Raw genomic sequence first — 27,126 nt, forward strand, 5'->3', positions numbered from 1 at the left:
TTCAACAAATACTTTTGCTTGACAGTAAGAAAAATTGTCTAGTGCAGCGCTAAGTTAGAGAGATTAGGCTAAGTAGAGGTTATGCTATAGAATAATGAGGTGTCACTGATCATCATGTGCAAATTAGTTCCTGCTGCCATTGGGACTTCCCATCCAATCGCTGTTGGCCCTGGCACTGGTGGTCTGTGTGGCTAGAAAAAGAATTACACTTTTTAGATGCCAGATTTGCCTTCTAAGTAATTATTATTATTTTTCAAAAAAGTACAACTGCAATACCTTACTGCAGTCAAGCCAACCGAATATCTTTTGTAATAGAGGGGCAGAACTATGACTACGTTGAGTCATGAAAGTGCAATGAAGAGGTGGAATGGTCAATGAAGGACATATGGACTTGGTTGGCAAATGCAATAGGATCTAATACTTTCGTGCCATGCTTCAGTGTCATGGAAACTGCTGGTATACCATAAAATGAAATGATAACACCACCTCCTTCCTCTCCGGCAGAACCCAGAGCGTCCGCCTCCCCTCTTTCCGTTCCAAAGCCTTCAAGATCATCTGCGGCGTCCCCCAAGGATCATCGCTTAGCCCCACACTATTCAACGTCTACATGGCCCGCTCGCCCACGTCGCCCGGCTACACAACCTCAACATCATCTCCTACGCTGACGACACCCAACTGATCCTCTCCCTCACCAAGGACCCCCTCACCACCAAATCCAACCTCCATGAAGGAATGAAGGCCGTCATCGAATGGATGAGGAACAGCAAACTGTAGTTGAACTCAGATAAGACTGAGGTCCTCATCCTCGGTGCCAACCCCTCAGCCTGGGATGACTCCTGGTGGCCGACCTCTCTGGGAGCAGCCCTGACACCCACCGACCACGCATGCAACCTGGGCGTCATCCTTGACTCAACACTCTCCATGACCAAGCAAGTCAGCACCCGTCTCCTCATCCTGCTTCAACACCCTCTGCATACTCCGCAAGATCTACAGATGGATCCCCACAGATACAAGAACAGTCACCCAGGCCCACGTCACCAGCAATCTTGACTACGGAAACGCCCTCTATGCAGGAGCCCCAGCCAAACTCCTCAAATGACTGCAACGCATGCAAAATGCCTCCACGCGCCTGATCCTCGATGCCCCTCACCACAGCCACATCACTTCCCATCTAAGAGACCTACACTGGCTTCCCATCAACAAAAGGATAACCTTCAAGCTCCTCTCCCACGCACACCAGGCAGTCCACAACACCGGTCCTGCCTACCTCAACAGACGACTCACCTTCTACACCCCGTCCCGCCAACTCCGCTCAGCCAACCTCGCCACCGTCCCCCACATCCGAAGAACGACCACCGGAGGCAGATCCTTCTCCCACCTCGCTGCCAAGGCCTGGAACACCCTTCCTTTGCCCCTACGACAGACCGAAGACCTGCTGACCTTCAGGAAGTGCCTCAAAACCTGGCTATTCGAGCAGCAGCAGCACCCCCCTTCCCTCAGCGCCTTGAGACCCTTATGGGTGGGTAGTGTGCTCTACAAATATATTGATTGATTGATTAACATGACATTGAGGGTGTCCTTGACTGTTTGAGCATTTGCAAGAAAGCCTTCTCAACAAACAGTTCTGGTGAAAATTAGCTTACTTGGACCTGTGATCTCCTTAGTACCAAAATCTGTTCTCTTAGTCTTACAGTATGGCAAGATATTTAAGGTGAGAGGAAAATGCTTACTAACAAAGCATAAAAAAGCTACAGACAGGAGTAAGTCAGCTACAGAAACAGGAAATATAAAAACAAGGATAATGCAGGGATAATTTATGAACAAACATTTGATAGAAGAGTTGAACGAAAAGGAGATAGTATAAAAAACATAAACAAGACAAAATTATTCTGATAGTGAGGAGAGGTAAAAATTAAGGAATGTAAGGGAAATAATAATTGTAACTGTACTTAGCAGAACATTGCCGCTGGCGGTGGTTGTGTTGGTGATTCCAGCGGCCCTAGCATTGGTGGTGGCAGCCTCTTCACCCACCTGCTATGCCCTCTTGCCCTTTTGTGATGTTGTAAGAAATAAAGAAGATAATGAAATAGATTAGGGGTACAGTCAGTCTCCTCAAAAACGTTTTAACAGGCATATGCATTAGCATTGTATTATTCTGAATTAGACTGCATACAGTACTAGTATTATTGAGTTGACATATTCCTAATTTCCTAAACCTAAGCCCTACTCACAATTTCCTAAACCTAAACTACATTTTGAACTTCTTACGCTTTGCAAATTTTCAATGAATGGTCTTTACTTCTCAACCCCTTTTGATGGGCCAAAGCAGTCTCCCTTTTAAATGATTAGATACTATACATCACTGGGAGATTGGGACTGCATGAGTTACATAAGGAAAGGCACAGAGAAGAAAATGCTAACTCGCTGATATACCGTCGTTTTCTTGGTGTCGGAATAGAAGAATCTGCCTCCTATATGCAAAAAGTCACTGAAAATGTTAAAAAACTAAAACATTAAATATACACACAGAAAGACACACACTGATAAAAAAGTGAAGTAAGGGGTGGATGAGTGGGATGGAGAGGATTGGAAGGGATTAAAGTAGATTGAAAAAACAGGCCCAGAACCATGCACAGAGAGAACAGAAAGAAGGTAAACCAAAATGGCTACACCTATGCTGACTGTGTGGTGCCGTTCACGTTGATTTTACAGCTACTGGCCTGAAAAAAACAGCACAAATAGGCAGAGTTCCACTGAATCTCAAGGAGTTTTTTTTTAACTCTGCAGAATTCCGTGGAGCAAAACTCAGAGAGTACTGCCCAGCCCTAATTTGAACCACACAAAAAATACAGGAACAAGCATTCATAAAATTGTTATTTTAATGAGAAGGTTGGAGCTTTTATAAACTCATTAGAGGCCACTCATCATCCATACTATATTACGTTTGATGTGCTTGCACTGCTCCAACAAATCCTTCTGAGGATATTAACTTAATTCAATTTTGGCCTCCAATATCAAATTACTTTACATTTACAGAATGTTTTAAAATTTTACATTTTGTTTTTTATTTATGTACTTGCATAAATGTGTTAATAATATGTAATGTTCTAAGTAGTTGCATACCCCCTGAGTAGGATTTGCAGCCCTCCCCCATGGGTCCCAGGAACACAGGTCAAAAACCACTGCATTAGAGTATTTCACTATATAACTGCAAAATATTCTAATACAGAAAACAAACAAACTCCAAGAGCATAGGGGAATTCTACATCCACTTGTTCCTACGAACTTTAAGTAGCTTGCCAAGCCTTTGCTCTGTATGTGGGGTACTTACTAACACACATACAGACAGAAAGAGTTGTGAAACTATTCCACAATCAAAGTACTTGTCCTTCACTTCTGCCAAAATGTTTCTCAACATTTTGCACTCAGAAAGACCATAGATCCAGAGTACCATTTCGGTCATTTTCCTTCCAAGGTTTCTCTATCACTATGCTGATATAGCCTGCTCCAGTGGATTATTCCAGTTGTTTAAAGCTCACTTCTAAGGTTATAAGCTGTGTGTAGTAGGGGCTTGACCACCTAAGAAGGGTTGAGTGTCTAAAGGGAGTGGGCTCTCCTTAAGGGTTTGTGCATAGGTACAAAGACTGTGCACAGCATCAACTTGCCCACCCATCTCTGCTTTATTCCCTCAGAGAGATCAGTTATTCGCAAGGTTTGTTAAAGAGAGAAGGCTATGCATTGTAGCAACTTGGGCAGCGTTGATGTCTGAGGGATTGCATTCTCCAAGGGCAGGTTCTGCACAGGGTAAAGGCTGTCTGTAGCAGGGGCTTGCTCACCTGTATATACCTGATTGCCAACACCACTTGGCTATTAATGAAGGTTTCAGTGCAGGGTTACATTTGCATATAGTAAGGGGGCCTGACCATCTGGAAGTGAAGGAGTCTCCATGGTGGGTTGTCCATAGGTGATGACCAGGTGCAGCACAAACTTGTCCATCAGTGTGAGGTTTGTTCTCCACAACAGTTCAGCTATCCACATGGGGAACAAGGGGAAAATGGTGTGTTGTAGGGGTTTTGCCACCTAATTTGGCTACAGTGTTTGGAGGGAGTAGGCTCTCCTGGAAGAGTTGTGTACAGGGTAACAGTAGTAGGGATTTGCCCACTTGTCTCTGATTGACTGCAGACAAGAGGTCAGCTATCAACAAATATTTGAGACAGGATCAAGGTTGTGTGTAGTATGAGATGTGCCTCCTAAGGGAGCTTGAGTGTCTGGAGGGAGGGGATATCCATGAAGATGTGTGTACAGGATAAAGGCTGTGCCTAACAGGGGTTTGGGTGCCCATGTCTGACAGATTGTCCATTAGACGTTGGCTATCCACAAACATTTATTTTGTAGTATTTATTGAAGATTTGTGAAATTAAAATTAGAATATGCTTTGAGATTGATTTTTCATTTTGAAAAAAGATTCTGAAGTAATCTTTTACAATTATGATTTTCTAGCTCATTGATTTTTTTGAAGTTTTTTTAAAAGTGCTCTTTAAGTATTAGTAAGTTTAAGGGCCTAGCGGTCACAAGCCAGACTTGCAGTAGCAATCAGACTGCCACGGCTGTGGCGGTCTGACCACCACATTACAAAATTGGTAGACTGCCAAGGGACCGCTATCTCCACCAGGATCCAAGATCCTGTGCCTGATTGCAAGTCTGGCAGTCACAAGACCACCAGACTCGCAGTGGTTTTTGGACCTTTGCAGCTGTAGCAGTCCAACCACCACATTCCAAGTTTGGTGGGCGTACTGACAACCAACTGCCACCCCTACCAGGATCCAAGATCCCGATGGGGTGATGGTAGTCTTGGTTGTAATCAACCAGGTCAGTGGTGAACTCAGAGCCGCCCTGCTCATTACAACATTGTTCTCCGCCAGACTTTTCATGGCGATTTCCCCACCATAAAAAGGCTGGCGGACAAGTGTAGGGGCCACAGTTGGGCCCCTGCACATCTGATGCCCATGACATGGGCAGTGGAGGGCCCCCCTTCCCAGCACCGTCAGAATGCGCACTGTCTGCTTTGCAGACACTGTGCATTCCAAAGGTGCTGATCAGCCCCCCTCTGTGCTACGAGATAGCACTTGGCTCTTTTAAGGGAGCTGAGTGCTATCTCATAGCACTGTTCCTGCTGCACTGACTGGCGGGAATGCTCTATTTCAAGGTTTCCGCCGGTCAGCCAGGTCAGACCGGTGGAAAACTTGTAATAGGGCTGGGGGGACACCACTCCTTCTTCCCCATGAACTTGGCAGTTCGGCGTTGGGACCGGCAAACTCGTAATCAGGTCAAAAGTGTTTTAAAAGTTTTTGTTTTTACAAAATTAGGTTTATTTTAGTTTTAAAGTTATTTGTTGTGTATGTTTATGGCAAAATCAATTAAAATGTATATTAATTGTTTTATGAGTAGGTGTATCTTGTCAGTACATGAATTAGGTAGGTGGTGTTTTTTTAATTTCATTGTTAATCTTTCATTTTATATTTATAAAAATATAAAACATATAAAACCAAAATATAAATATAAAGCAGACTATAAAACATTTAAAACACATTTTTTTTTTTGTTTAATTTTATGCGTATTTGTTATAAATTGTATATTTGATATCGATTTTTACTTTTGAACTTACGATTTGAAACTATTTTTTGCAATTATTGATCTATTTTACATTATTTTGGGGGATTTGTTATGTAATGTGTTAGTAACTAGAATATTTAAGAGGTTTCTGTTTCTAGGATTATTTTTTGTTTCATTTTTGTAATAATTTACACTTTATATTTTAATAGAATGTAGTTAAGATTTGATTGTAAAAGTTAAATTTAATCCCCCTTCTACAAATGCATCACTTTCCCCAATGTGGTTAATTTTGGGGTGTGAAGAGTAAATCTGACCCCAATGCGGTTGAGTGTGGAATGGGAATGGAAAGTGGAATAGATCCCTCTGAAGTCCAGCATTTTTGTAATGTTGTTAAGTTTAGAGTTGGAGTAGTAAATGTGACTACCCTAACCCCCTCAAGTTTAATGGTTTTTCCAACATTGTTAAATTTGGAGTGGGAATAACAAATCCAATCTCACCAATTCCAACACTTTCCCCAATGTTGTTAAGTATAGAGTGGGAAAAGTAAATCTGATGGATCCCTCCAAAGTCTAATATTTTTTTTGAATTTGGTTAAGTTTGAAGTGGGAATAGTGAATCTGACTCCACAACTCCCCCAGCCCAGAGTTCAAAACTTTCCAGAATACGGTTGAGCTTGGCATGGGACTAGTCAAGCCAGTCCCGCCAAAGTCCAACACTTTTCACAGTGTGGTTACATTCAGAGTGAGAATAGCAAATCTGACTCCCCATGCCCCTAACACTTTCTTCAATGTGGTTAAATGTGAAGTGGGAATAGTAAATATGACCATTGAAAGTCCAACACTTCCCTAATCTTGTTACGTTTGGAGTAAGCAGAGCAAATCTAGCCCCCTCCAAAGTCCAGCACTTTCCTCAATGTCATTAAGGGCCCGATTACGATGACAGCAGAAAGGAAACCACCGTCGCTCACCCACTTCCCTGGCAGTCCAACCATCAGATTACAAAGTGAGCGGGAAGACCACCTCAAGACCACCGCCACCACCGACATTTGTGATCTTGCGGTGGGAGAGATACAGGTGTGAAATTATTACCACCGGCCGGATGATGAACTGACTTTCCACTGACCTTTCCCTGATGGGGATACCGCCATGTGTGAGTCGGCGGAATGGCAGTATATGTGCCCTCCTGGCCTTACTCATGACACCGTGGCACAAGTAAAAAGCCTCCCTCAATGAAAATGCTCGTAGTCAAAGAGCATAATGGAAGCACAAGAGCAAAGCAGCTAAACACCCCAAAAAATCACCAAAGCACCAAATCATCATTAACAAACAATCACTAAAGGTTAAAATAAAAAATATATATTGAAGTAAACAGTAGGAAGTCTAAAAGGCACTGGTACACATGTGAAGCACTCCAATACCTGTGGTTTACATTTGTTCCACCTCTGACAGCTCGTCACAGATGACAACATACGGCCAACTGGCTGGAATCATGTTATGGGCATGTCCAGCAGTCAGCAGCTTGTACAGAATTGCATTCTGGCTCATGGCAATAATGGACCACCGTCATTACTCCGCCACAGTGCAACCGCTAGCCCCACAGAAAATTCATAATGTGGCAGGCGGAGAGGCAGCCTGCTCTGCAGAGTACTCAGTCCCACTGCAACAGCGGCATGGTGGTAAAACTGGCAAACTCATAGTCGGGCCCTATGTTTGATTAGGGAATAGCAAATCTGATCCTGTCCCAAAAGTTTAACAGCTTCCCCAGTGTGGTTAGGTTTGGAATGAGAATCGTAAATCTGAATCCAAAAGTCCATAATTATCCCCACAGTGGTTAAGTTTGTTATGATGTACAGTTTAAAAAAACATGTTTACATGTTCATTATGTTTGTACATAAGTGTAATTAAGTTAAACAGTTTGTTGTAATTATTTTTCTTGATACATGACATAAACTTTAAAAAGTTAGGCCCATATTTATACTTTTTGACGCTAAACTGCGCTAACGCAGTTTAGCGTCAAAAAATTTAGCGCCGTCTAACGCCATTCTGAAGTGCCATGCGGGCGCCGTATTTATGGAATGGCGTTAGCCGGCGCTAGCAGACCGGCGCTGCCTGGTGTGCGTGGAAAAAAACCACGTAGACCAGGCAGCGCCGGCGTAGGGGGAAAATGGCGTTAGGGCGTCTTAAAATGGGGCAAGTCAGGTTGAGGCAAAAAAATCGCCTCAACCCGATTTGCGCCATTATTTTCGACGCCCAGACGCCATTTAAATGACTCCTGTCTTAGTAAAGACAGGAGTCATGCCCCCTTGCCCAATGGCCATGCCCAGGGGACTTATGTCCCCTGGGCATGGTCATTGGGCATAGTGGCATGTAGGGGGGCACAAATAAGGCCCCCCTATGCCACCAAAAAAAATTAAAAAATATAAAAAATTATACTTACCTGAACTTACCTGAATGTCCCTGGGGTGGGTCCCTCCATCCTTGGGTGTCCTCCTGGGGTGGGCAGGGGTGGCAGGGGGGGTCCCTGGGGGCAGGGGAGGGCACCTGTGGGCTCATTTTGAGCCCACAGGCCCCTTAACGCCTACCCTGACCCAGGCGTTAAAAAGTGGCGCAAATGCGGGGTTTTTTGACCCGACCACTCCCGGGCGTGATTTTTGCCCGGGAGTATAAATACGACGCATTTGCGTCGCCGTCATTTTTTTAGACGGGAACGCCTTCCTTGCATCTCATTAACGCAAGGAAGGCGTTCACGCCAAAAAATGACGCTATTTGCCCATACTTTGGCGCTAGACGCGTCTAACGCCAAAGTATAATTATGGCGTTAGTTTTGCGCCGAATTTGCATCGAAAAAAACGACGCTAATTCGGCGCAAACGGAGTATAAATACGGGCCTTAGATTTTTGCATAAGGTTTTTTTAATAGGCATTTACATGCATAATATTGCTTTAGGAGAAAGCTTTTACGTTTTCCATTTATAGTTTTATTTCTTATTTTCTATACATGAAAAGCACAACAAATGAATTATTTCACATTTTTGACAATATTTCTAATATATATTTATTTTTTAACATACTTTAAAAAACTTTTGCATATATTTACATTTTTCATACATTTTATCGATTTTTTTGAAAAATAATACAATATTTGCACTTATTTTTCCCATTTGTTTCTATACTAAGACATTATTTTTTTTCATTTTGATTCTTCTGACATTTTTGTTTATTGATTGCTTTATTTTGTATTCTGTTTTAGTCAGCTTTGAACACCAGTGGCTGTACTGGTTAGTGTTTCTTTGTTGCTTTTATGTAATGAAGGTAAATTTAATTTTAATCTATGTTCTATAGTTAATCTCATAACAGGTGGTTTATAGCTAGTTATGTAAGTATTTATATTCGCAGAATTCTTTAGGCTACATGCACCAGCATAAATGTGCTTTAATCAATAAGGATTTTAATGTTAGCTAGATTGTTGTATTGTAGCTATTTTTAGTTATTTTGATTTGTTTTTTTAGATGGAGAATGTGACGTTGAGGTTTTCTGTGTTTTCTTTAACAGGTTTATTAGGAGTTGAATTTCATTTTTGAGGGTAGATAGATTTATATTTTTTTCAAAGAAAAATAGGTAGGATTTCTAACCAAATCTCTATTTTGCTTTTCTGTGTATTTTGCCGTTTCCTGGAATGTTTTTTGTCTTTTTAATGTTTTTTTGATAGCTTTTCTTTATAGGCTATTCGGTCAGACTGGATGGACTTTATGTGTCTCCGTATTTCTGAATTTTTGAGATGCATTTTAATAAATTTTTTATAGATTCTCCTCACTCCTTACACTTGTGTGTGTGGAGTTCTCCGCCCCACCTGTAGAGTGTCTGGGTGTCAAAAACTCTGTACACAAAAATATAGGGATTGCAGAGTGTTAGAAATGGGGTCTCTGGTTGGCAGTCAGTTTGCACTCTATCCAATGAGGGACCCTCACTCTAGTCAGGGCAATGGGCATACACACTTAAGATAAGCCCTGCTCACCCCCCTTGATAGCTTGGCACAAGCAGTCAGGCTTATCTCAAAGGCAATGTGTAAAGTATTTGTACAAAAAAACACATAGTAATACAGTGAAAGCACTACAAAATAGACACAACACCATTTTAGAAAAAGTAGCCAATATTTTTCTAAATCAAACAAGACCAAAATGACAGAGATCCAACATACACAAGTAAAGTTATTAATTTTTTAATTAAAAAAGAGTTTTACTCCATAGAAAACAATGAATGCATTGAAATTACCTTGTTTGTGTCAAAAATAAAGCCGCACGGACAAGCGTACATCGGAAAAGTCAGCAATATGTTGATTCCTTACTCGCAAGTGAGGTCGTGCGTCGTTTCTTCTCTGGTCTGGTAGGCAATGCGTTCTTTTACTCTCCCGCAAGAGAGGGATGCTTTGATTTTCAGATGGACATCTCAGATCGTGGCAGGTTCACCTCGATTTTGACGCCCAGCGATGTTGCGTGCAAAATCTGGCTGCATAAGAATGAGAATTTGCACTCTGTGGGGTTTGCGGCGATTTCAGCAGCCGCAAGCAGGTGGTGCATCGATTTCTCAGGCGTGATGCAGGCTTTTTGTCGTTTTTACAGCCGCATTGCAAGTGGTGCATCAAAATCTTCCCCGCAGAGCTCTTGTGCACGGATTTCCACCTTGGTTCTACCAGCTTCACCTTTCAAGAGCCCAGGGACTGGATAGGGCACCACTTGGCAGGGTAGGAGTCTCAGCAGGGAGTCCAGGTGCTGGCAGAAGAAGCCTTTGATAATCCTGAGACTTCAAAATAGGAGGCAAGCTCAGTACAAGCCCTTGGAGACACCTCACAAGCAGAAATATACCACAAAGTCCATTCTTTGTCCTCTTTCAGGCAGAAGCAACAACTCCAGGCCAACACAGCAAAGCACAGTCACATGCAAAGGGGTAGCACTCCTCCTCCAGCTCTTCAGCTTTTCTCCTTGGCAGAGGTTCCTCTTGGTTCCACAATTAATAAAATAAATCTGGGGTTTTGGGTCCACTACTTATACCCCCTTTTAGCCTGTGAAGTTGGAAAATTTCAAAGGAAAGTCTCTGTTGTTCACAAGATCCTGCCTTTCGAAGGCTTGGCCCCAGACACACACCAGAGGGTTGAAGATTGCATTGTGTGAGGGCAATCACAGCCCATCCAGGTGTAAGTGTCCGCTCCTCCCTCCACTCTAGCCCAAATGACCCATCAAGATATTTAGGCTACATCCCAACTCCCGTTGTGTCACTGTCTAGTGGGGATTCACAAACAGCCGAACTGTCAGTCTGACCCAAACATGGAATACACAATAGGGTAGAGTCACACAATGGTGTAAGCAAGAAAATGCCCACTTTCTAAAAGTGGCATTTTCAAACTGCCAATTTAAAAACCATCTTTACCAAAAGATGTATTTTTTAATTGTGAGTTCAGAGACCCCAAACTCCAAGTCTTTATCTGCTCCCAAGTAAAACTGTTCTTAAAAGATATTTAAAGACAGCCCCATGTTAACCTGTGAGAGAGATAGGCCTTGCAACAGTGATAAACAAATGTGGCTGTCAGGACATGTAAAACACATCCCTACATGTCCCACCTTTAACAACATTGCACCCTGCCATGGGGCTTCCTAGGGTCTAACTTAAGGGTCTCTTACATGTATAAACAGGGAAGGTTTGGGCCTGCAAGTGGGTGCACTTGCCCGGTCGAATTGGCAGTTTAAAACTGCCCACACAGACACTGCGGTGGCTGTTCTGAGTCATCTTTACAGGGCTACTCAGTGATGCAGGCCCACTAGTAGCATTTGATTTACAGGCCCTGGGCACCTCTAGTGCACTTTACTAGGGACTTACAAGTAATTCAAATATGCCAATTATGGATAACCCAATCACCAATGCAATTTACACAGGGAACACTTGCACTTTAGCACTGGTCAGCAGTGGTAAAATGTCCAGAGTACCAAAAGCAGCAAAAACAGAGTGCAGCACACAGTCAAAACATAGGAGACAGAGGCTAAAAAGTCAAGAGAGACCACGCCAAGGATGCAGGGTCTAACACCGAGCTGTAGACCTCTGCACGTAGTTTGTGAATACTGAAGGTAGTACACTTACACAAAATGTTACCTTTACCTTTGTGAATCAGGTACCTTGTGTTTGCTAGAATGTAATTGTGTTATAGATTAGCTATGTTTAATATTATTGTGTTCCACTACGTAAGGTTTTTTGGTATGTGTTGTTTATTTTATTGTATTTTACTCGTTCTGGTTTGGGGTATTATAAGTAATACTGTATTCTTATTTTTATATTTTTTTGTGGTTTTAGTGTACTCTGAATGTTATTCAGAGTGATGGAAAAAATTATGATAAACATTTATAAATTTATGTTGCTTTCTCTGTGGTTCATTTAAACCAGGTATGAGTTTCATTTATTTATTGGTGATTTTTATAATAGTCTTCTGACTGTTATTTTGGTATGTCTTGGTTGTTAATAAATAGGAACATTTGCTTGTTAGCATTTGGTACATTTCTTTGGATTGTTAGGATATTTTTGGTTTACGTTCTGTTAAGGATTTCACTATCCTTCATACTTGATAGCTTTGTTTTTTTCTGAGTATATTTAAAAATGAGTACTGTTTTCTCCTTGAAAGTATTTGTGCCACACGTCCAGCACATTGTTAGTTTTGTTCTTTGAGGCATGGTTCTGTCATAGAAATTCCGGCATGGGATGTGAGATTTGGGTTGGGGCCTGTGTCCTGATTGGTGTAGGTGACCAACCTGTGTCTTCAAAATAGTCCATAAGAGATCAGAGAATGTTATAATTCCTTTGGCAGCACATATTCTAATAGCATGCCCTAAAGTTTGGTGACTTTTGCTAAAGGGATTAGGCTATTGCTATCATTTTTTTTACTTCACAGGTCAATTCTGCATATGTGTTAAATTCTACTCCAAGGGCCTCATAACTAATTTGGTGGTTGGGCCACTAGACCACCATAGTGGCAGCCTCCAAAAGACTGCCATGTTGGCAGTCTTACAGACTGCTGTATTATGAGTTGTACAGGCCTTACTGACGAAAGCAAGCCAAATACCCTACATCGCCAGGACTTTGGAGGGTGAGAAATAGGCGGTCCAACCCCTAGCACCGACAGCCTGTCAACTAACCACAGAAAGTATTACAAGTAGAAAGTCACAGTGGCAGTGAGCCATGGGGGTCTGCCAATGGCAGTCTGAACCACGGCGGTTTGTAGTCTACAATGTAATACACAACACCACATTCAATGGATTTAAAGACAACACAGTTGACACACATAGCCACACCCGACGCAACTGCAAAGCACACTATAAAACACACCCGTTCACACACCTCAGTCCTTTGCATCTACAATGCAACAAACTGTAGCCAGAGTGAACATTAAAAAACTATCAAACCATAGATTAGGCACCCCTCCAACTTTCATTGAGCACATATCCCATACCCTCAACACACTCTTATCACATCCATTTGCACCTCTCTACTCAATGTTCTCCCGTTACATATTTATTTCCCACCACCTATCAATTTTTGGATTATCACCACCATGTCACCCCAGAAAAATCCCCATTTCACTGAAGATGAGTTAAGAGTCATGGTTGACAAAATCATTAGAGTAGAGCCACATCTCTTGGAAGCATTAGTCCAGCACACTGCTATCACCAGGAAACAGAAAATGTGGCAAATAATAGTAAACAGACTGAATGCTGTAGGCCCCACCCCGCGCATAAGGGACAACATCAGGAAGAGGTGGAACCACCTCAGGTGGAAGTTCTGTTCTATGGCATCCAGGCACCAGCTGCATGTCCAGAAGACTGGCTGTGGTCCCCAACCTCCTCCCTTACAACTCACATCATGGGAGGAGAAGGTCTTGGCCATCCTGCATCCTGAGAGCTTGACAGGAATACTATGGGGGGTTGTCTGGTAAGTCACAACACAAACATATCACAAAATGTATTTTCATGCAGGTTCACTGTTCACATTTTGACAACTTCACTGTCACCCCACTCAATAGCCCAGTGTCCAGCTGTCCATAGACCCCTATCTGGCCACCAACATGAACTAGACTCACCTGAGGAAACAACATTTCTGTATAGTGGTTGTAGTACAGGGATTGACAGCACTATAATTTCCAGCAGGCACTGTTCCACTATTACAAAACCACAACAGTGTATCCAACTCAAAAGTACCTTGTTTGTCAACTCCCCATTGGAATGTAAACATCTGAGAGTATGACATCAGTATAGTGTGTTTAGGACAGGCAGTGACAGGAATGCTAAGGCCAGGAGGCACTAGTACTGTCACTCCACTCAGCCAAAACAGTGTCCTCTGTTACAATGACCCTACCCACCTGAGAGGATGAAATCTGTATAGTGTGTAGGTAGGACAGACAGTGACAGGAATGTTAAGGCCATGAGGCACGGTATTGTCACTCTACTCAGCCACAAAAGTGTCCTCTGTTACAATGACCCTTCTCCCAGTATTGCTCCAAGTCTAGGCTGATGTTGAATCATTTTGACTATGCAAATGTGACACTGTGCCCACTACCTGTAACCCACTATATCCTGTTATGTGAACCAATCTAGGCTCTGGGCTGGAATGCAGCCAATTGAAGTACCTTCTCTGATGAGTATGTAAAAGGTTTTAGTAGAGAGTCAATGATCTGTGATGAAAGTGTACTTGGCATCACTGTCAATGTGTGTTCTGACCCCTGAACGGTCCCTAACTCCCACGGCCCTGTTGTCAATCATCACACAGGTCAAATGTGTCCTGTGTAGGCTTATTGCATAAATTATGCATTTGTTTGGTCACAATGCATAAAATAGAGAATGCATGCCTTTGTTGGATGCCATCTCTGTAGGATGGACACATATATCCAGAAGCATGTTTTGTGGCACTGGCACGAGTATGCATTTGTTAGTCCACGTGTCCACACATGGACAGATTAGATATGTTCTGTACCCACCATGCCAGTCCCTTCATTGTTCCCCATATGTGGTGTCTGATTTTGTGCCTTTGCAGTAGTATGTAGTAAATGTTGGTAGAGAACCATCCTCAAACAGTGTGAGTGATTTAATACATAAATGCCTATGGAGTCTACCTCTCAGAAGCCACAGAGTTATAGTGTGTTCCATAGTTCAGATCTCAGTCAGATTGCTAGAAAATGTATTACAAGGTGTCAGGTGCCATACCTAGTCAGTGGAGGGCCTGAGCAGAGTGGTGGTTTGGTCTGCAGATTGGGGAATGCTTGTAGTAATGGGATCCCGTCGGACCATGATCCCCCTAATGGCCCACATTCTGGCGTTAGCCATCCTGGAGCTAGATGGGCATTTGAGGGAAGCACAGCAGCCGCAACCGGGTGAGTAGACAGCAATTTCCTGTCTGTCCCATTGGCAGGTGATTGCCTGGGGTACTGACTGCTCCCCCTGACAATTAGGGATGAGCCATGTGTCACACAGTAGATGGGAGATTGTTTATATTGACATGTCATGTGTATCAAACTGGTGTACCTTGCCTTCTGAACCAAAGACATGGAACAAACCTGGAGGGAATGCTCAACCAACTTTCTAAGCAGGGATCACAAATGGCTGTACAGTGATCATTCATTTACTTTTTGTTTTTGATGTGGGTGCAATTTCTGACCCACAGATCACTTCCTCGGAACGCCACAGACAAAAGATAAGCGGGTTATGAGTCACTGTCCTCTGCCATGTGTCTGGGCATATGTGTATGTAGACATCTGCCACCCAGAAGCAACTTTTCTTCAGTATATGATGCTTGCTGGTGCCTCATTGCAGTTTGTGATGTGTTTGTGACCAGCATAGATGTGACATGGCTTAGATGGCTAATGGTTTGCAGATGTAGCAAACTACTTTCCCTTGGTAAGTGGGGAAGGTCCACTGAGTAGAATTATGTCCCATGACTGTAGCCAAAATTCCTTGTGCTTACATGTCAGCATGTGTTCCTTTCTCCTTGGGAAACATCCTTAATCTGCAATTTCATGCATTTTCTACCCATGTTGATGGGATGATGTTTATATTCCCTCAAATATATGTGCATGGAAAACTGTTAATGGAACAGTTCATTTAGAATGTTGATCCATTTCATGTTGTGTCACAGACAGGAGTGTGTCAGCATTGTTTATCATCTGACAGATGAATTTCTGTATCACAGTATGCCATTTTGCATATAGAACTGCAGTAGCAATGAGGGACCTGACAAGTAGGCCCAGATTATGGAACCACTCTGTGTTTATCTATGCCCTCAATGTGGCATCATGTGGAAAAGTGCACTGCACCTGTTTAATGATTGAGGATTGTTCACTGACGGTTGTCATGCATCACGGGTCACTTGCAGTGATGCTGACATCACATGTGTTTGGGTTCAGACATTCACCCACAGACAGATACCAGGGTTGGCATGTCTAAGATGTGGATAGTGATGTTGCTTCTCATTGGACAACAGACTGGGGTCCTTCTATTAGTCCTTGCAACTTCGGTTTCTCTCCATCGTGCAAGGTACAGATGTTGGCTACAGAAAAACTCAGATGATGTCATTGTAAAGGGTGTCAGACATTAGGGGTGACTATCCTGGGGCTTAATCATTCATTGTTCTGTGTATTCTGGAGACATCGCTACCTGACATATTGGACCTGATGTCAATGTTGTTCCTTTCAATGACTCTTGTGAGGCCTATCTGAGTGATATTGATACTACCTTCTTGACTCTATTGGGACAGGTATTACTTTTTGAGCTGTACATTGTTGAAATGTGTCCATTGTGACATGGCTATTTCCACGTCAACTACTACAGGATATTGCACTTTTGTATCTGAGATAGCTGGATTTCATTTGTGTCATCTCAGATTGTTGGTACATCATATAAGTGCAAAATAGATGTGTGCATAAACTTGTGTGTGAAATATGGGAAGATACTATTGTTGGCTACAAGTTAACTGGGGTCTGCTGAATGTTGCACAGTTGTGAGCATGGAGGGGTCACCTAGTTGTTGTATGGTTATTGTGGTTGCAGGACTTCAGCCATCCAATTGTAATTGTCTGAGATTCTGATTAGCCTGTAGGTAAATTTGGTAACTGCAGATGGCCCTGCATGCGTATGTTGTGGCACATGAATATGTCACTTAGGTGAAAGTTTTTGATGGAGACTTCTTGACATGATGGTATTGTTTGTCAATCAGAGTTGTGATTGAAGTGTTATCATGTACATGTTTTGACCCTATTTCGCTTTCTTTTTGCAGCATCAGCACAAGCAGGTGAAGGAGACAGGGCACAGCCGAGTGGGGGAAGCATCTGTCCATGGGAATTCTGATCAAGATACCACAGACACAGAGGGACCTAGTGGCCTGGAGATCAAGGGGAGTGCTATGGGGGGGACAGGATCTACACCCTCATCATCCGATTCCTCCTCCAGTGGCCACTTCCTAGTGGTGGCAGACCCATTGGGGACCCCATAGTACCATTGTTGTCCTCCACCCTGGTCTATCACCACCCTCCCTGTTGCTCCCCACCTAGTTGGCCGTGCCCGCTCATTCAAGAGCGTGGGCCTCTCCTTTGCCACAGGTACCTCCGCCCCAGCCCCTGTTACCATTGCTGCCCTCAGTGAGGAGGCTATTGACCTCTTGAAAAGTATCTCTGTGGGTCAGACAACCATTGTGAATGCCATAGAGATACTGGGAAGTCAACTCCAACAGACTAATGCATTTCTGGAAGGCATTCATGGTGCAATGTCTGCCCTACAGAGATCTTTTCAGGCTCTAGCCTCCACACTGACAGCAGCCAGCCCACCTTCTGTCCTTCCTTTCCCTCCCTCTTCCCAGTCCAAATCCTACTTCCCCCACCTACACAAAGCACACAAACAGATCCTCATGAATCCCCCTCAACAGACAAATGTAGCACACACAAGCACCACAAGACACACCTGCATGCAAACAACATTCACCCACAGACACAGCTGCAGTCACAACTTCCCCTGATACCCCGACCACTCCCAGCATCGCACAAACAACATCAAGCATACCTACAGACAACACCACGACAGTCACTGACATAGCCACCACACCCCTCCTATCTGCAGACCCCACGCCAGCAGACCCTCAGACATTCACTCCAAGAACCACACCCGCAGACACCACAACTACAAACACACCTATATCCACCACATCTATCATACCTGAAGTCAGCATCCCATCAGATACCCACCCACCTACAACGGCATCCCCCAGCACCTGTACGCCCCAAGCCCAAGACACATAAATGCCCACACTCACCCACCCAACAGACACCCACCACGTACAAGCCTTCCTCCCATAAACACGCACCAAAGACATTCACACCTACACAGCCTACAACCACTCCCTCAACCTCCAAATCCTGCCCCCTTCTGATGACCATCCAGTGCATCCAAAAATGTTTTCTTATTTGACCTTAGCCTTTGTCCTGTTCCCCCACCCACCCCATCCCAGACCCGGAAGGACCCCTTCCATCTCCCAGTCTGTCCCTTCTACCTTCAAGGCCTCCCCTGCCCCCCTTGCAAGTAGCCATTCCTCTTCCTCCAAAGAAGTCCGCACCTCCCAAAAAGAAGCCCACCCCTCCCAAGAAGATTAGCACCCCTCCCAAGCCCCAACCCCCCTCCCTAATCTAATCCCCCTTTACCTTCTAGAACATCCCTGAGGTGCCTCCCTGCCCCCTTGATGGCCCTTCTTGTGAAGGTTACAACACAGCTAGGAGTCATGTTTAGGCACAACAGTGTGCCATTATTTTTTCATGGACTATCCAATGGCCTTTGAACATTCATAGTTGTTCAAGCTAATAAACCCAACAGTTGTTTTGTTTTGGGTACACCTTTGTCCTGCAATTCCTTTTCTAACTTTCTGTTGTTCCTGAGTGACTTTGGTTGTGTTCCTCCAAGTTGTGTGTGTTTGAGCCTGCTTGCTTCTCCAGTTACTATTGATAGCATTATGTGAGATTGTGTGCAGTGCTGTTGTTCCCCAAGAGAAGGGTACATGTTGTGTGTATAGGTATGTATGTGCAAATGCAATGTTGGTGTCACAGCCTTGTGCACTGTTTGGTATGGTAAGTATTTATTTTTGTGATGTCCAATGTGAACATGTATGGTGTTAGTCTGATCTGGATTACAATTACACGTGATGTGTCAACTTGAGTTTGTAATATGCAGACATGGAGTGTGTTGAATTGTGCTACCTTTGTTTGCATTTGCTTGTGCATTTGTCCATTTAGGTGTGTGTCACTTGCAGATGGTTTCTGTAGAGGTATGTCCCTTGCAGTAGGAGTTGTATGTACTTTGCTGACTTTCCCTTCCCTATTATTTAGATGTGCATGACAATTGGTTTTGGTATTGCTGTTTGAGGGTCCTATTCAAAGTCTTATATGTCCCAGTGCAGTCTCCTTTCCTGTGTGTCCCAGATGGCCCCATCCAAATTGTGTAGGTATAGTTGTTATGCTGTTCTAAATGTATTTCTCTGTCAATGTTTTGTGCATGCCATTGTGCTTCCATTGTGCTGTGAGTGTGAGTGCCCATTGCAGGGCTGTTTACTTGTGGTTTTGTTTGTGTTCTATGCCACATCTATAGATATGTGTGGTGTATGTGGGGACAGTCCCTGGCCAGTGTGGAATGTGGGTTTGTGAGCTGTACTTGTGTATGTGCTGTAGGTGTATTGTTGATGTGTATGCCAATGTTGTGTAGCTCTCACTGTCCCTGTGTCTGAGCTGTGTGGCCATGTGCATCTGTGTTGTGTTGCAGTGCGAGTGTGCTGGCCAAAGTGTACATATTGTGTGTGTGTGTACTTGTTCGTGTTGATGTATGTCAGTGAGTGTGTGTTGTATGAAACGTGTACCTGCTGGTCGTGGCATATCCAGGTGCCTGCAGGTGAGTGTCTTCCTTTATACTGTCTGTTCCTGCCAGCTTTACATGGTGGTTGGACCACCCCGGTAATTGGCGGTGTGCAACCTCATAATGGATCCGGCAGAAACACTATCTCCATTGGCATGTTTGTGCTTCCTTGTGATCATGGCAGTCTGTGCTGCCTGGCGGTGCCAGCAGACGTTGGCGGTCTTCTTTTTGTTTGACCCCCAATCTCGTAAGACGGACAGTCCGCTCCACCTGACCGTTGACGCTCGGACCACCACCGTCAACATGGCTGTTACGGGACCGCCAAACTTATAATCAGGCCCTTAGTCTAAATCTTTGCAGATGCTTCTATATACTTTGGTTGAAGTTGTAGTAGCACCCTTGTATTGCTGTGAGTTGGTAAATTGTCAGGAGAGTTTAGAAACAGTATATATATTAGAGGAACATGTATGTTATGTATTGTGCTGTGATAGTGTATATTTGTCTAAATAGCAGTGGGTGTGATTTAAATGTACTGTACATCATTCATATTTTTGCACTTTGTTAGAATTAGTGGGTTATTGCAAGTTGCACTGAAGGGCTTATTTGTAATTGGCTTCATTGTCACACAGTAAAATATCTTGGTTAGTATGTGTTATCTTTAAATTTTGGGGTATTTCTACTTCATTATATGTTCTGCTTATAGTTTTTTTAGAGTTTATAAGGCAATGAGCTGGCCAGTCGCTTCTACAGAAACTTGGGTAATTATATTTCCCATGGGCTGTTTTGAGCATGTGCTCACTTCTCTTAAGTCCAGTAAGACATTTCTAACTTGTATTTTAGTTCTATTTGAAGGGTAATGTGTTCCCTTACATTTTTAAGTACATCCTCTTTGGTGGTGGTTGTGCCACACTAAGCAGTGGAATAATATTTAGTGGATTTCCAATATGTTCTTTCTCTATAAGTGCTTTTTTGCTATAGGTATACCCCCTATAATTAAATAGTAACTTCCCCTTGAGTAATTTGATAAATGTTACTGATTCTGACATTGTTGCCCTCATTACAACACTGTCGGGAAAGTCCGCTAACCGCCATGCCTACGGCCGCCAACATACCGTGTCCGCAGCGGAAATCCGCTATGGGTATTATGACCCACACATACAAATCCTCCACAATACAGACACCCACACAAGTCTGCCACACCAAAGGTCAGTGATAAATTTGCAGTACCAAAACCCACACCATTACGCCCACACTATCACGACCCACGAATCAACGCAGCGGTCATTCAACCGCTGTAAACCATTGGTGGTACACACCGCCGTGCTCAAAATACACACACTCCTACAAAACACCACCACTTTGGACAATTCAAAATACACACACCTGATACACATACACACACCACAGCCACACACCCAATCCAATATAAAACACACACCCACATTACCCACAATCCCCTACAATGAAAAAGTTTGAAGAAGCAGAGAGAGAGAAAAGCAAAGACAACACCAGCATCCAGAGGCACACCACACCATCACTCATACACCATCCATGCACATCACACAACACACGCCAACACATCACCCCACACATCACATCAACCATCACCTCACACATCACTCACACCACATCATGGCACCTTAAAGACACCCCAGGTTTTCTGAGGAGGAGCTCAGGGTCATGGTGGAGGAAATCATCTGGGTAGAGCCACAGCTATTCGGATCACAGTTGCAGCAGACCTCCATTGCTAGGAAGATGGAGCTATGGCGGAGAATTGTCGACAGGGTCAACGCAGTGGGACAGCACCCCAGAACACGGGATGACATCAGGAAGAGGTGGAACGACCTACGGGGGAAGGTACGTTCTGTGGTATCCAGACACTAGGTAGCCGTACAGAGGACTGGCGTTGGACCTCCACCTCCTCCCCCACAACTAACAACATGGGAGGAGCAAGTCTTGGCGATCATGCATCCTGAGGGCCTGACAGGAGTAGCAGGAGGACTGGACTGTGGTAAGTCAAATCTCTATTACTATCACCCCCACCACCTGCGTGCCATCACAAACTCCTACCCCTACCCTCACCCCATCACTCCACCACCTCACATATACCACACCATCACGTCTCACTTATCCCAATACCAAGCCCTGCATGCAACACCAATGCATGGACCCCCATCACAGACTTGCATGGACACCCATTAGCACAGCATGCACACTAGTGACAATCACTTAGCCAAAGCAATCACAACTCACACAACCCAAAGGGTCCTTGCTAACAACCATAGAGGGAAACATATCCATGCCCATGATGTCACAGGCTAAAACAATAACACTGCATTTACATCCCCACAGGACTCAACGTCACCGGAGAAGAGGTGCTAGCCACATCCAGCCCCACCCCCCAGAAGAGGGCCCACAGTGATGACAACAGCTCTTCACACCTGGATCAGGATGACCAACCTGGCCCATCAGGGACCTCTGGACAGTCGGTGACCCAGCCACATTCCCAAACCACCACAGAGCCTCCCCCTCAGGAAACACCAGCACAGCACCCACTAGTGGGCCCATCCCTCTGTCCCCAGGACACGTCAATCGGCAGTGTGTCTACCACTACAGGGACCCCAGGCAACCCCACAAACACAGGACGTTCAGGGACCTGGGGTCAGTAGCAGTGGGCACACGGTTCAGGGGAGAGAGGCACATGACAAAAGGGAAGCTGGGATGACTGCGGTGAGACAGGGGGAGGACAGGCCCAGGGAACCAACTCTCCACGAGGCACTCACCAACATCCTGGGAGCATACCACCATTCCCAGGAGACCATGGGCCAGATACTGGCCAAGTTGCAGGAGACCCAGCAGCTGCAGGAGGGACAGTACCTGGGGATCAGGGAGGACCTGAGGGACATCCACACCACCCTGGTCACCACTGCAGGGGTGCTGGCAGACATGGCCATCACCATGAGGGAGGCAGTGGCACACCAACGGGCCCCTAATGCTAGCCAAACCGAAAAACAGCCCTCCACCTCTGCCAACGCTAGTGGACAGGAGGCCCCCGAGACAGGAACAACAGGCCACCAGCACCCCAGACCCTGCAGAAGGAGAACCACCACACAAACGGTCCCTGCGATCCAGGCAGAAGCCAGAGAACATTGCCAAGACCCACGCCAGGAAATAAGACACTCCTGATTGTCCCACTCTCACCCTGTCCACCTTCAACTGCCATTGTCCCCATCCGTAGCCCCCTTGGACAATGTGCCTGTGACAAAAATAGACTGTACTCTACCCTGGATTTTCCTCCATCATCAACCCAGCCCAATGCAATGCTCCTCCACTTATTAGCACCTAAATAAACACCATTGGAAAAAAATAAAATATGGAGTCTGTAAATTGTTTTACACATGTATTAGTTACAAAAACTGTAGACATTGCAATTCAAATGTACTGTAATATTTACATAGGTATGACCTGTAGTGGGCAGCAGTAAACACACCAGGAGCCAGAGTGGGGCACAGGGATCTGAAAATAGAGATGCCAAAGGGTACAGTAAGTGGCCATAGAAATAGGGAATTCAGGCTGACATGTTCAATGTCCAACACAAAACTGCAATGGAAGGTGAAGTTACAGTGTCTTAACTGTGTGTCACTGGAAGTACTTTTGAATTAGTGTGGTTCTGTTGTCCACATCTTCTTCCTCTGCCTCCTCTTAATCACTGTCCACAGGCTCCACCGCTGCCAGACAACCATCCCCAGCCTCATCCTCCTGCAGAAAAGGCACCTGGGGTCTCAAGGCCAGGTTGTGCAACATGCAACATGCATCTATGACCTGGCACACCTTCTTGGGTGAGTAGTACAGGGATCCACCAGTCAGATGGAGGCACAGGAATCTGGCCTACAGGAGGCCAAAGGTGTGCTCAATGATCCTCCTTGTTCGCCCATGTGCCTCACACTTACCCTTAGGGCCAAACCCACACCCATATACCTACATCAACTGGGTGGGGACCATGGGCTCACCTATTAGCCACACCCAGTGCCTCTGGAGTTGAGACATCACATATGGGATGCTGCTATTTCTCAAGATAAAGGAATCATGCACAGAGCAGGGATACTTGGCATTGACATGGGAGATGTACTGGTCCGCCAAACACACCATCTGCACATTCAGAGAGTGAAGCTTTTTCTATTTCTGAACACTTCGGGGGTGGGGGGGGGACAAATGCAATATGTGTACCATCAATGGCACCAATGATTTTGGGGATATGTCCCAGTGCATAGAAGTCAGCCTTCACTGTGGCCAAATCCTCCACCTGGGGGAATACGATGTAGCTGCACATGTGTTTCAGCAGGGCAGACAACACTCTGGTCAGCACGTTTGTAAATGTAGGCTGTGACATCCCTGATGGCATGTCCACTGTTGCTTGGAAGGAACCACTTGCCAGGAAATGGAGCACTGACAGGACCTGCGCTAGAGGGGGGATACCTGTGGGGTGGCGGATAGCCGAGATCAGGTCTGGCTCCAATTGGGCACACAGTTCTTGGATTGTGGCCCTATCAAGTCTGTTGGTCAGGATAATGTGCCTGTCCTCCATTGTCGCAAGGTCCACCATGGGTCTGTACACGGGGGATACCTCCATCTCCTATTCATTCTCAGTGGTGGAGCTCTAGGGTGAAAAAGGGTGAGCAGAAGGTCAAATTCACACATATTTCAACAGTAATATGCATTTTTTCCTTCACAGAAACAGTATGTGAACTCAAAAGTCAGTTGATGTGCCAATGTCTGCTGTGACGCAGTTAGGTGCCGTGGCCTGTGCCCCACTAAAATGGCAGCTACCTGACCTGTGAGGAGAGACATGGAAATAAGGTAATTCCTCTGGCGTTGTGTGCCGTTGCGGTCGACGACCCCCGTGCAACATCACATTGGTCATCATTGGGCCCTATAGGTTCCAGGAGCCAATAATGATGTACGCCGGCGGTGAAGGTATTCACCGCCACGGACGTGACCGCCATTTTCTATCTGTGCACTCACTTGATACCTGACTTTCAACCGGAGAGGACCTACATTGCAAGTGCTGCTGTGACCTGTGTCTGGAAGCAACAATGGCTCGTGTGTCTGAGGAAAGGGCCCCTGCCTTCACTTCGGAGGAGTAGGAGAGGCTGGTGGATGGGGTCCTACCCCAGTACACTTTACTCTATGGTCTCACAAGCACTCATACAAACACCATCCACATGCAGACACACCAACATCTATTGCCTCCACTGTGTCCTCCTCCTCCTCCTCGTCCACCTCCCTCCCAGTAGCGTCTCCACTCACACCTGCATGCGCTACATCCACTACCTCCATCACCAACACGCCTATCACTACATGCCCCTCACTGGCAGTCACCACCCCCACATCCATGCACACATCCCCTGTGTCCTCTCCCACTGTGTCTGTGCCCCCTCCTCCCAAAGTACACAAACGCAAGCACATAGACAGCAATCCACCTCACAACAGCATCCAGCCCATGCTCCTGCACCCAAACACAGCAGACTGACACCTCCTACAACAGTGGTCTTCAAGCTTTTTAATGCCGCGCCCCCCAGTTGAAAAATAAAAATCATTGGGCCCCCCCTCAGAATTTTTCACAATTATTTTAGAACGATGGCAATGTTTAAATAGGTCTAAACCTATTTAAATATTGCAGTTAAGTAGTTACCTTTTTAAAACTGCAATAACATGCTTCTGCTTAAAACAAAGGCATGTTATCTGTATAATATTTCTTTTGGCCAGAGTTTGGCGCCCCCCCTGGGATCACTTGAGGCCCCCCAAGGGGGGCCCACCCCCCAGTTTGAAGACCTCTGTCCTACAACCACTCCCTTTTCCTTTACTCCCAAACCTTCACCCTCTTCCCACCCCAGTGTCCCTAAGAAGCTTTCCCTCACCACCCTTGACTTATTCCCTCCCCCTCTCCCCGTCCTTCATTTCGGGCCAGGGTTGCCAGAGCCCAGTCCAGCACCTCAGCCACCCAGTCCATGGCCACTGTGGTTTCTGCAGCTACTGCAGGTGTGAGAGGCTCCAAGGAGGCACCCGTCAGCCCAGCCAGTGTGCCAGCACCACCTGTCAAGGCCAAGAAGGGTCCGCCACCTAGCAGAGGCAAGAAGGGGACACCAGCCAGCAAGAGGAAGAAGGCACCACCTGCCAGCAAGAAAAAGACACCAGCTGGCAGAGGCAAGGAGGCACCACCAACTGCCAGAGGCAGGAAGGGGCACACAACACCAGCCAGGGCACTTCAGCCGTCCGAGGCTGCAGGTGAAGGCCTGGATGCTACCACCACCACTGCCAGCACCGCCACCTGCACCGCGGCCAGCCCTGCCACCTGCACCGCATCCAGCACCGTCACCAGCAGCACCACTGCCAGCAGCAGCAGCCTCAGTGGGCAGCCATCCGAGGCTGCAGGTGAAGGCCTGGAGGGTACCACCACCACTGACAGCACCGCCACATGCAGCGCAACTGGCATCCACTGAGCAGCCGTCACCACCGGTGAGCAGTGTGTAGTGGTGACTACATGGGCTGCATTGCGTCCTGGCCCCAGCAACACCTGTCGGTGACACGCAGGTAAGAGACTGTGACCTTGCACCATCCAGGATGAAGCACACTGGGCACAAGGCCCTCTTCAGAACCAGTGGAAAAAGCCATCCATTCAGCCCCTCCTAGCCAGGATGAAGCACACTGGGCACAAGGCCCCCTCCAGAACCAGTTGAAGAAGCCATCCACTCACTCCATCCTTGCCAGGATGAAGCACACTGGGCACAAGGCACACTCCAGAACCAGAGGAAGAAGCCATCCACTCAGCCCCTCCTTGCCAGGATGAAGCACACTGGAGACAAGGCCCCCTCCAGAACCAGTGGAAGAAGCCATCCACTCACCCCATCCTTGCCAGGATGAAGCACACTGGGCACAAGCCCCCCCCCCCCAGAACCAGTGGAAGAAGACATCCACTCAGCACCTCCCTGCCAGGATGAAGCACACTGGGCACAAGGCTCCGTCCAGAACCAGTGGAATAAGCCATCCACTAGAGTGACTGTGCCTTTGCACTCCCCAGGACCAAGCAGTGGCAAACCACCCACTAGAGAGACTGTGTCCTTGCACTTCCCAGGACCAAGCAGTGGGCAAACCACCCACTTGAGAGACTGTGGCCTTGCACTCCCCAGGACCAAGCAGTGGGCAAACCACCCACTTGAGAGACTGTGGCTTTGCACTTCCTAGGACCAAGCAGTGGGCAAACCACCCACTAGAGAGACTGTGGCCTTGCACTCCCCAGGACCAAGCAATGGGCATGGAGCCCCTCCAGGCCAGTGGCGTTGTACCATCTTCCGGCTGAGGTGCCCCCCCATTACCCGTCCCCCTGAGGTGCCTGTGTGTTTTTGACCTGATGTCCCTGCAGTGTTCTCTCCGTATTGAGGCAGGAGTCAAGTGTGACCTTGGCCTATGTGTTTTGGCCCAGTGGGGCACGGACATTTTGGAGTGGGCATTGTCCCTCCTTTAGAATATATTGTACATACTGTTTCTTGATTTAAGTACATATTTTTCTAAGACTGTACTATTACACTCATTTTACTCCATTCCT

The sequence above is a fragment of the Pleurodeles waltl genome, chromosome 3_1 (genome assembly GCF_031143425.1).
Source record: "Pleurodeles waltl isolate 20211129_DDA chromosome 3_1, aPleWal1.hap1.20221129, whole genome shotgun sequence".
Classification (NCBI taxonomy): Eukaryota; Metazoa; Chordata; class Amphibia; order Caudata; family Salamandridae; genus Pleurodeles; species Pleurodeles waltl.